The 9,147-nt window shown below is 44.6% G+C and overlaps 1 non-coding gene across 1 annotated transcript; it reads left to right on the top strand.

Moving 5' to 3' along the window:
* The first annotated feature begins 1,822 nt into the window (after positions 1-1,822).
* Positions 1,823-1,925, top strand: LOC114205128 (U6 spliceosomal RNA). The gene has a single exon (XR_015767054.1). It is a non-coding gene; the product is annotated as a U6 spliceosomal RNA (small nuclear RNA).
* Positions 1,926-9,147: the final 7,222 nt, after the last annotated feature.

Raw genomic sequence — 9,147 nt, 5'->3', positions numbered from 1 at the left:
TGGAGCATTTAAGGACTGATCATTCAGGCATCTATTCACCCACAGGTAATTACTGACCAATCCATGTGGTGGGCTCTGTGTCACGCAGGTACTCATGGAGCTGCCTCAGACAGGGTCTCTGTCTGCCAGGAGCTCAAGGTTTGCATGGAGGGTGGGATTCCTGCAGAGAGAGTCGGGGGTGAGGCTGGGAGTTTGGGCTGGGAGACTGTGTCAGAGGCTCTGGTGCTGGACTGAGGAGTTTGGACTATGGCCAGCAGTGCTCATGGGGATGGCGTCTAAACCTTCAGTCTATGACTGAAGGACATTGAGGGTATTTCTTTTCTTTTTTTTTTTTTTTTTGCTTTCACAAACATTGCAGTGAAAAACTTTGTAGTACGTACATCATTTCAAGCATGTGAGAGCATGCATATAGGATCAGTGCCTAAAATGGAATCACTGGATCAAAGGGTGTGTGCATTTTGTAAATTTTGTCAAATTCCCTTCATTAAAGGTTTATCAGCGTTCACTCCCAGCAGCCGTAAATGAGATGCGCTTCCCTGCCTACTCTGCCCCCCCCAACGCACACACGCGCTCACGCACGCGCACACGCACGCACGCACACGCCCGCACACACATGCATGCGCTGTAACAAGCACAGTCTTTCATTCTACTCCCCCAAAATTGTCACTCTTGTGGGGGCACAGATGGCCAAGCTCCAGCACTCTCTAAAGGTACAAAGGCATGAGTTTGAGATGGATGAAATTCTGTCCTGGACAAATCCAAGAATACCTTCTATGTTTTACCTCAGTTCAGGTTTCTGTCCCGTGGGTACGCAGAGTAAAGCATTATGGGAAAAAGTGGTTGGCTCCCAGGTTGTTAGATTCAAAGATTAGGAGTGTCCTCATGTATAACTACTAAACGGGACTCATAATAACTCATGGTAGATGGGTCACTGATGTAGGCTTAAACTCTCCCTGATTTTTTTTTTTTTCATATTTTCAGCTTCTGCCACTTTCTGGGGAAATGACTGCTCTAAGTCTCATTTGTTCTAAACTTTTAATCTTGGAGTGTGCAGGCCTGTTTAATCAGTCTACTACATCAATAATAGTTGATAAATATAGTCCTTTACATGGGATGATAAAAAGCTGGTAGCATATGATTACTTGGACATGTGACAAGAACTTCAAACTTAAGTCTGTGTCTTTCAGCATCCCTACCCCCCATAAGTGGAAGATGAAGGCAGAAGTTGTGGTTTCCAGGCACAAATCCCATGTGTGTGAAATAGATAACTGAAGTTGGCCCAACTATCTCAGGTGTCATCTCCATCCTCTCTCTGACTACCTGGGGATAAGGAGTGACAACAGAATGCCCATGTTAAGAATGAAGGTGCTTGGGCGCCTGGGTGGCTCAGTTGGTTGAGCGGCTGCCTTCGGCTCAGGTCATGGTCCTGGAGTCCCGGGATCGAGTCCCGCATCGGGCTTCCTGCTCGGCGGGGAGTCTGCTTCTCCCTCTGACCCTCTTCCCTCTCGTGCTTTCTATCTCTCATTCTTTCTCAAATAAATAAATAAAATCTTTAAAAAAAAAAAAAGAATGAAGGTGCTTGACAAAGGCTTACCAGGAGTGATCTGGCAGCTTTTAGCAGAAATATCAAGAGCAAATTGCACAGGTAAGAGGCAGAAAACTGAATTTAGAGTAGTTTGTAGTTTCTGTATTAAACAGGTACTCATTATAGGATTTTAAAAGTCAGGTGAGCAAGCAACTTGCATTTATTCAGGACCTGCTTGCTGAGGCACTGTGTTAAGCAGTACGGAAGGTAATGAATAAGTAAGTAAATAAATAAATACTGTTCGTTTCGGCAGCACATATACTAAAATTGGAATGATAGAAGATTAGCATGGCCCCCGCACAAGGATGACACACAAATTTGTGAAGCATTCCATCTTTAAAAACAAACAAATAAATAAGTAGTTAGGGTCCCAGCTCTTTAAGAAATCAGGAAGGAGTTGGGAAGACAAATCTACATGACCAATTTAATGGCTATATGAGAGTTAACAGTATGAGGTTGCAAATACATGAAACAATTTGGTGCCAAGCTGTTGGGTCTGAGGAACTTAAATAGCTCTGAGCTAAGAGGATTAGAGTGCCCAACTTGAAAGCTCACCACAGCTCTAGGAAAGTTCTTTGGAAAGCTAGGGTGTATCTTTCTCCCTGTTTCCTACCCATCAGGCTTCCATACATCTGTGTTCTTTTTGAACCTCTCCCATATGCTTTGCATGCACACTTTGCTTTGGTTCTCTCTCCTGAGGGACTTTCAGGATACTTCCCTCCTTTTCTCTATACCTTGGGAATCCACTCAGGGCAGCACCATCTTCATTCTTTCTAGAGCTCTGTGGCTTATGGCTTTCCCTCATTCACACAGCAACCCGATCCTGTACCCCATATTCCCCTTACTAGAGGATAAGTAAATGCCTTCAGGTCCCCAAATAATTAAACATAGAGTTACCTTATGGCTCAGCAATCCCACTCTTAGGAATATACCCCAAAGAGTTGAAAACAGGGCTTCAAACAGATACTTGTACATAAATGTTTATATGGCACCATTAACAATGGTTAAAAGGTAGAATAACCCAAATGTTTATCAATGAATGACCCATGGTTAAACAAATTTGGTATAGCCATACAATGAAATGTTATTCAGCCATAAAAAGGAGTGAAGTGCTGATAGATGCTACAACATGGATGAACCTTGAAAACAATACGCCAAGGGAAAGAAACCAGATCCAGAAGGTCACATATTGTATGGTTCCATTTATATGAAATGTCCAGTATAGGTAAATCTGTGGAGACAGCAACTAGATTGGTGGACATCAAGGACTGGAGGAGTGGTAAATGGAGAGTATCTGCTTAACGTGCATGGAGTTTTATTTTGAAGTGATACGAATATTTTGGAACTAGATAAGGGTTGTAGTTGCAGAACATTGTGAATGTACTAAATGCTACTGAATTGTCCACTTTAAAAGAGTCAATTTTATGTTACATGCATTTTTCTTCAATTAAAAAAAGACCCCAAAACAAAACAGGTAACTCCTTCAGGGAACATGAAGTTGGGAACCAGCAGTTTAAACACTCTTCTTCCTGATATAATTGATTTGGGGGTAGGGGGATGTGGGTGATTGAAGAAATAAAACCTTAACGCAGAGGGGTGATTTTTAGAGTGTAGTTCAGGCAATGACAGTAATCCATCAGATTGATACAGAGATTTATAGTTCAGAAAGTGCCTTTGGTCCAACATCTTATATACTCCTTATAACCTTTCCCTCATTTTTCCTCCTCCTCGGTCAAAAAAGGTCATGGTTCACACTTCTTGTCACCTGGAATAATGTTACTGCACCCCTGTGTTTGAATCCAATCCATTCATGAAGGACCAGATCAAATGTCATCTCTTGAAGCCTCACCTGGAAATATAAGCACATTCTGGTTGCTCCGACCACTTTAGGGTTTAAGACAAGCTCTGTTTATGAGCCAAGGTACCTAATGCCAACTTGGGCAGAGATGACACCTATTTTGATGTCTAGACATTTTATGTGAACAACGTAATGATTGAACAATATTGGCATTAGGAATAATTTGAAGGTGTGATGGACGATGTGGCGGAGCAGATCATATGGTTAGTCAGGAATGGGTAGGTCAAGGGGAGCTTGTTAAGCAGTTGGTTAGTAGAGCCTCTTAGGCTAGGGACTCCCTAGTATAACTGTCATATCTGATGCCTCCCATGGCACTTGACATATAGTAGGCCATTTAAAAATGTTGACTTAGTTCTTTTGTTCATTCATTTATTAATTTCCTTTTGGGGAGAGGATGGTTCTCAGAATATAACCTGCCTAAAGATAAGAACCCCATCTCCCTCATTCCCCAGTGCCTTGCAGAGTGCCTGGTATAATTGGTTCTCCATAAACACTTGTGGAATGTGTGACTGAACTGAATGGAGAGAACGTGAGACAGAATCTGGCGGTTCTCTTCTTCAATCCCAACTCTGGCTCTCACTGGCTGTGTTGTCCTATAAATAAGGCAGAAGGATACAGCTTAGTACTGGATACATTTAATAAATGGTAGGTGTTATTTATCCATCAAATAATCATCAAACCTGAACAACAAAAGCAGCTCTCTTTGGCAACTTAAAGTCATCCATTCTTGTGCTTTGGTCATGTGAGCCTGGCTGAGTATTCATTTATTTATTCATTCCACAACTATTGACTGAGCTCTTACTATGTGTCGGGTTCTGTTCTAGGAACAATGGGGAAGCCACTGGAAGGCTGTAAAACAGGAGGAACGTGCCCAGACAAATGTGTTACAAGGATTCCTCCTTTTTGTGTGTGAAGAATGACTTAAAGGCGGGCAAGATGCAGTAAGGAAGCACAGAGAATGTGTATTGCCAGAGAATGTGTATTGCACTTGTCTTTATGGAGAGGAAGATGTCTTAGTTTAGAGGGGAGGCCGTGGGGGTGGTGAGGAGATCTGGACTGTGTTTTGGAGGCTGAGCAAAAAGGACTTGATGGTGGGTTGGATACTGGGCGGGGGAGTGAAGAAAAGGGGGGGTTAGGTTTATGCCTCAAATAACTGGCTGAGTGGAGCTGCTGTTTCCTGAGACAGTAGACACTTCTGAAGAGATTTGGAAAGGAATTTTGACAATCTTGATTTAGCTAGGATGCTTTTGAGGTACTTAGTCGATATTGACGTGGGGCGCAGTAGAGAGATTGGAGCTGTTATCTATTGAAAAGGTGGCATAGAAGGTACTTAAAGCCACAGGAATAGATAAGATCCTTTAATTAATTAGTTTATTTTTTGTTATGTTAGTCACCATACAGTACATCATTAGTTTTTAATGTAGTGTTCCATGATTCATTGTTTGCTTATAACACCCAGTGCCCCATGAAAGATGAGATCCTTTTAAAAGGGACAGAGAGAAGCCTTGGGAATGAGCTGTGAGAGGCTCCTTCATTTAGAGCTTGGGTACAGAAATGGCCCAGCATGTGGGCTTGCAGAATTTAAGGGACAAAAGAGTTTCTGGGAAGAGGAATGTCCATCGATATCAACAGATGCTGAGAGGACTGAGCAAGATGAGGACAGAGAAGGGACATTGAAACTGGCATCTTGGAGCTCATCTGTGATTTGGCAAAGGCAGTTGCCACCAAGGGGAGGGGTGAAAACACCAAGGTAATAGGTGGATGGGCTAACGGGAGGAGAGGGAATAGAGACCCTGGAGACTGCTCTCTCAAGACATTTTCTGTGAAGTGTGGCAGCGGCATGGGCTGATAGGTCGAGGCGGATGTGAGGTACAGGACACTTTGCTTCCTTGAAGGGGGAAACCCTAGAGCATGTTTGTGGGTTGATAGGAAGAATCAAGAAGAGGGAGAGGTTGATGACCCATGAGGGAGAGAAGGCTGCAGCAAAGCGCCTGAGAAGGTGAGAGTGAGGGCTCCAGACCACAGGTGTCCTGTTATATTTTGAGAGGCTTTTCTGGAAGGATGGAGAACATAAGTGACATCCGTTTTGAGAGATGCTGGACATGAGAGTAAAAATGACTGAGGAGGGCGCCTGGGTGGCTCAGTTGGTTAAGCAACTGCCTTCGGCTCAGGTCATGATCCTGGAATCCCAGGATCGAGTCCCACATCGGGCTCCCTGCTCAGCGGGGAGTCTGCCTCTCCCTCTGACCCTCCCCCCATCTGCTCTCTCTCTCTCTCTCTCTCTCATTCTCGCTCTCTCAAATAAATAAATAAATAAATAAAAATAAAAAAAATCTATATAAAAAAATGAGGAAAGTGAAATCTCTGGACCATAGCATTTTGGGCAGACCACACACACGGTATGGAGGTGCACTGACCAGGTGCATAAGCATTTTCTTGAAACAAAAATGTGATCCTGCAGGCAGAGGTCAAAATGTCGAACTATCACAGGAGTTCTGATGCCTCTAGGCCTGAGGCAAAGGGAAGGGAGATAGAAACTTCTAGAGAGGGGCAGAGTGGAAAGGAGGAGGAGGTCAAAGAGTGTGGGGGCCGGGAATGAAAGCAGAAAGGAAGAAAGAGGAGGCAGGGAAGAAGAGGGGAGAACTTGTGTCAGAGGCAGCCCAGCCACACCTGTGGCTTTGCCCTTTAACTAACAGCCAAGGGCACCACGAGTCATAGGAAACCACTGTAACCAGCACAGGTGTGACAACACAGCCTGGCTCTGCTCTTGGCCCGTGAGAAAGGAAGTGCCAGAACAGGCGCCTGGCTATAATTAGCACCCATGGGCAGCCTAGAAAGCTGCCTGCTCTGAGGTCGGAGAGTTCAGAGCTGGCGTGTGAAAACAGGGGCGTGCAAACCGCCGGTGGAAACTCCCGCGGGAGGTTGGCCTCTGAAGTCCCTGTTGGTGCCTCCTGGGCTGGGAGCACAGCCCTGCAAGCTGGCCACGCCGAGCACGGACCCTGGAGCCAGCAAGGCTAGTGTCCAGATGAGGGCGGCCAGAATTCATCGGGCTATCCTTTATCTGTCTGGGCAAATGTCCTTCCTTCGTGGCTGGCTTTCTCTGGCTCATGGGGCAGCCCCAGCTGGTGGGAGTGACGCTGCCTTGGCAGACAGGGGAGGCCGGCCTTGGCAGATACAGAGGGCGATGCTTTCCTAAGGCATCGTCTCCGTGGAGAGTATTTCTTTCTAAGGCTTTGGCACATCCATGCTTTTCTCCCCCACGCTGGCCCGTCTCTGACTTTATTGCTCATTTCCCACATGGGAACATCTTTTTTTTTTTTTTTTTAAATCTTTGCAGTGAAATAGAGAGGAAACCTCAAAGAGCTTCTCTTCTCTTCTCTCTCTCTCGGGGTGCGTGTTATTTTGGAATCAGTTTGGAATTTAGGAGGGAAAAGGTAGAGCGCGTGTTCTTTTTCTTTACACTCCTCAACAGTGAACGCAGATGTCCCCTTGCTGCTACTCCTCTATTATAGACTCATTAAATCTCAGCTTTGGATGGCATCTATTTCGCCCACCCACCTCAGGAAGCAGGACTCCCAGCCCTGATGAGTGCTATTCAAAGCAGAGGCCCCTTCCTCCTCCTAGGGTGGCTGCCCCTTCCTCTCTCCACCTGTTCAGTTCTAAGAAAATTCTTCCTTCTATGGATCCCACTTTAATTTCCTTGTAACTTTCCATCTCCAATCTTGGTTTTCTCTCTGGACATCCCAGAATTAGCTAGCTCTCGTCTTCCAAATAAGAGCCCTTCCTTTTTGATTTGTGGAATAGATCCTTCTTTTCAGCCTGTTTTCTCTTTTTCAGGCTAATCATTCCCAGTTACTTTGACCACTCATTAGTTCACCAAATTATCTGTTTCTTGCCAGTTGAGTGCCTTCTACTGTACTAGGTACTGGGGGATGTAGCCATTAATAAAATGAAACTGGAGGAACTCACATTTTATTTAAAAAGAACACTTAGTGGGCAAAGTAGAAACATGTCATAAAATTAGAAGATGAGGTGATAAGAACCATAATAGAGATAAAAGATGTCTATTGCCTATTGAGGACTTACCACATCATCTTGCTAAGTATGCTGTGCACGTGATCTCACATAGAACTCACAATATCATGACCAACTTATAGACAGATCAGATACTCTGCCAAACTTCACAAGGCTTTTAAGATGGCAGCCAACTTTACACTACAGGGTGGATTTGGGATTTCTAACTATTGAGACAGATGTGAAGTCTCACTGTCAAGTTTAGACGCCAAGAGCAGGGATTGAACTCTGGCCATCTGGCTGCAGAGCACATCTGCTTGACCGCTGTGCCATCTTGCTTTCCTGGAGGGCTCTTTCTCTTCTGCTGTGGGTATACCAAGGAAGTAAGGATAGGAGTATCCTTAGCAGGGCTGCTGCCTCTGAACTGTGCTGAAGAAACCTTTTTTAGATGCTCCCCCTGCCCCCTCCACCGGCAGGAAGCTCACTGTGCTAGCTCTGACCTACTATTATTCTTGGCATAGGCCATTCAGTTTCATGTTACTGACCCCTCTGCTGTTCTGAATACATGCTTTCTTTTCACATCGTAATGGGAGCTGGCATGCAAAGTCAAGGCCACCTCATGTGCTGCCAACAATGGTCCATTCTTAGAGGAATCACTTTCCAAAGCCATCGTGGGAGCCATTGAATTAAATCCCGCTGCTCGGAAGCTAGTGGTTGTCCTGGGGAAGGTGGGCAGAGCTTTCCACCATCATTTGGCAGTGTTGTTCAACCTCCTTGGGGAGATGGGGATTCCCTGGGTGCTCCTGTGACATAAGCACTTAACACCTATTCATGGTGCCCACTGTGAGGGGCATAGTGTGGGGACCTAACAGCCGCCCCTCTTCACCCCCATTCCCAGCCATGGCCAACAGCAGCTGTTGTTGCTAGGACTGTTAGGCCTTCGCAGCCTTGAACAGCCCAACAGGAGATCACATTCTATTTTATTCTTCTGGCCCCAAGAGGCTTTCTGATGATTGTATATTCCAGTATGGGGTTGTGTGTCTGCTTATTATTTCATTCTGGATGATGGTGTGACCTGTACTGAACATAGTAGGCAGGAATAATTACTATTATCATTATTATTTTTAACTGTGCACCATTGAGAGAAACAAGTGTTGTCGGAGAACAGAATTATCTTCCCCCTCCCCCCACTTTTGTTTCCCCAGTGAGCTCTCAATTTAAATTAAACAGAGATTGCTCATCAACAGAAGATTAGGGTGGTGGTGATGGGGGGGTGTGTGAAATTTAATTCATTTGTTTCTTTTTTGTGGAGGGAGCAGATATTAGCTCTTTTATTTCTCCCCTCTGATATGGATGACTTTTCTCTTTTCATAAAAACGGCCAATAGTAATAATAATAATAATATGCAGAATTTGGACCTCTCAGGCAACATTCTTGCAATGACTTAAAAACTGGGGAAACCAAAATTCATTGCATTTGAATTCACATCTGCATTTTGCTTTGGGGCCTTGTGGTAGGCTGAATAATGATCCTTCAAAGGTGTCCATGTCCTAGTCCCTGGCCCTGTGAATATGTTAATTTAGATGGCAAGAGAGATTTTGCGGATGTAATTAAGGATCTTTAGGAAGATGAGCTTGGATTTTTCCATGTGGGCCCAGTGTAATCATAAAGATCCTTAGAGGAGGTCTAT

Source organism: Eumetopias jubatus, unplaced genomic scaffold (genome assembly GCF_037043125.1).
Source record: "Eumetopias jubatus isolate StellerSeaLion01/CBP00866 unplaced genomic scaffold, mEumJub1_p1.0 scaffold_16, whole genome shotgun sequence".
NCBI lineage: Eukaryota > Metazoa > Chordata > Mammalia > Carnivora > Otariidae > Eumetopias > Eumetopias jubatus.
This window is presented reverse-complemented; position numbering and strand designations above follow the sequence as displayed.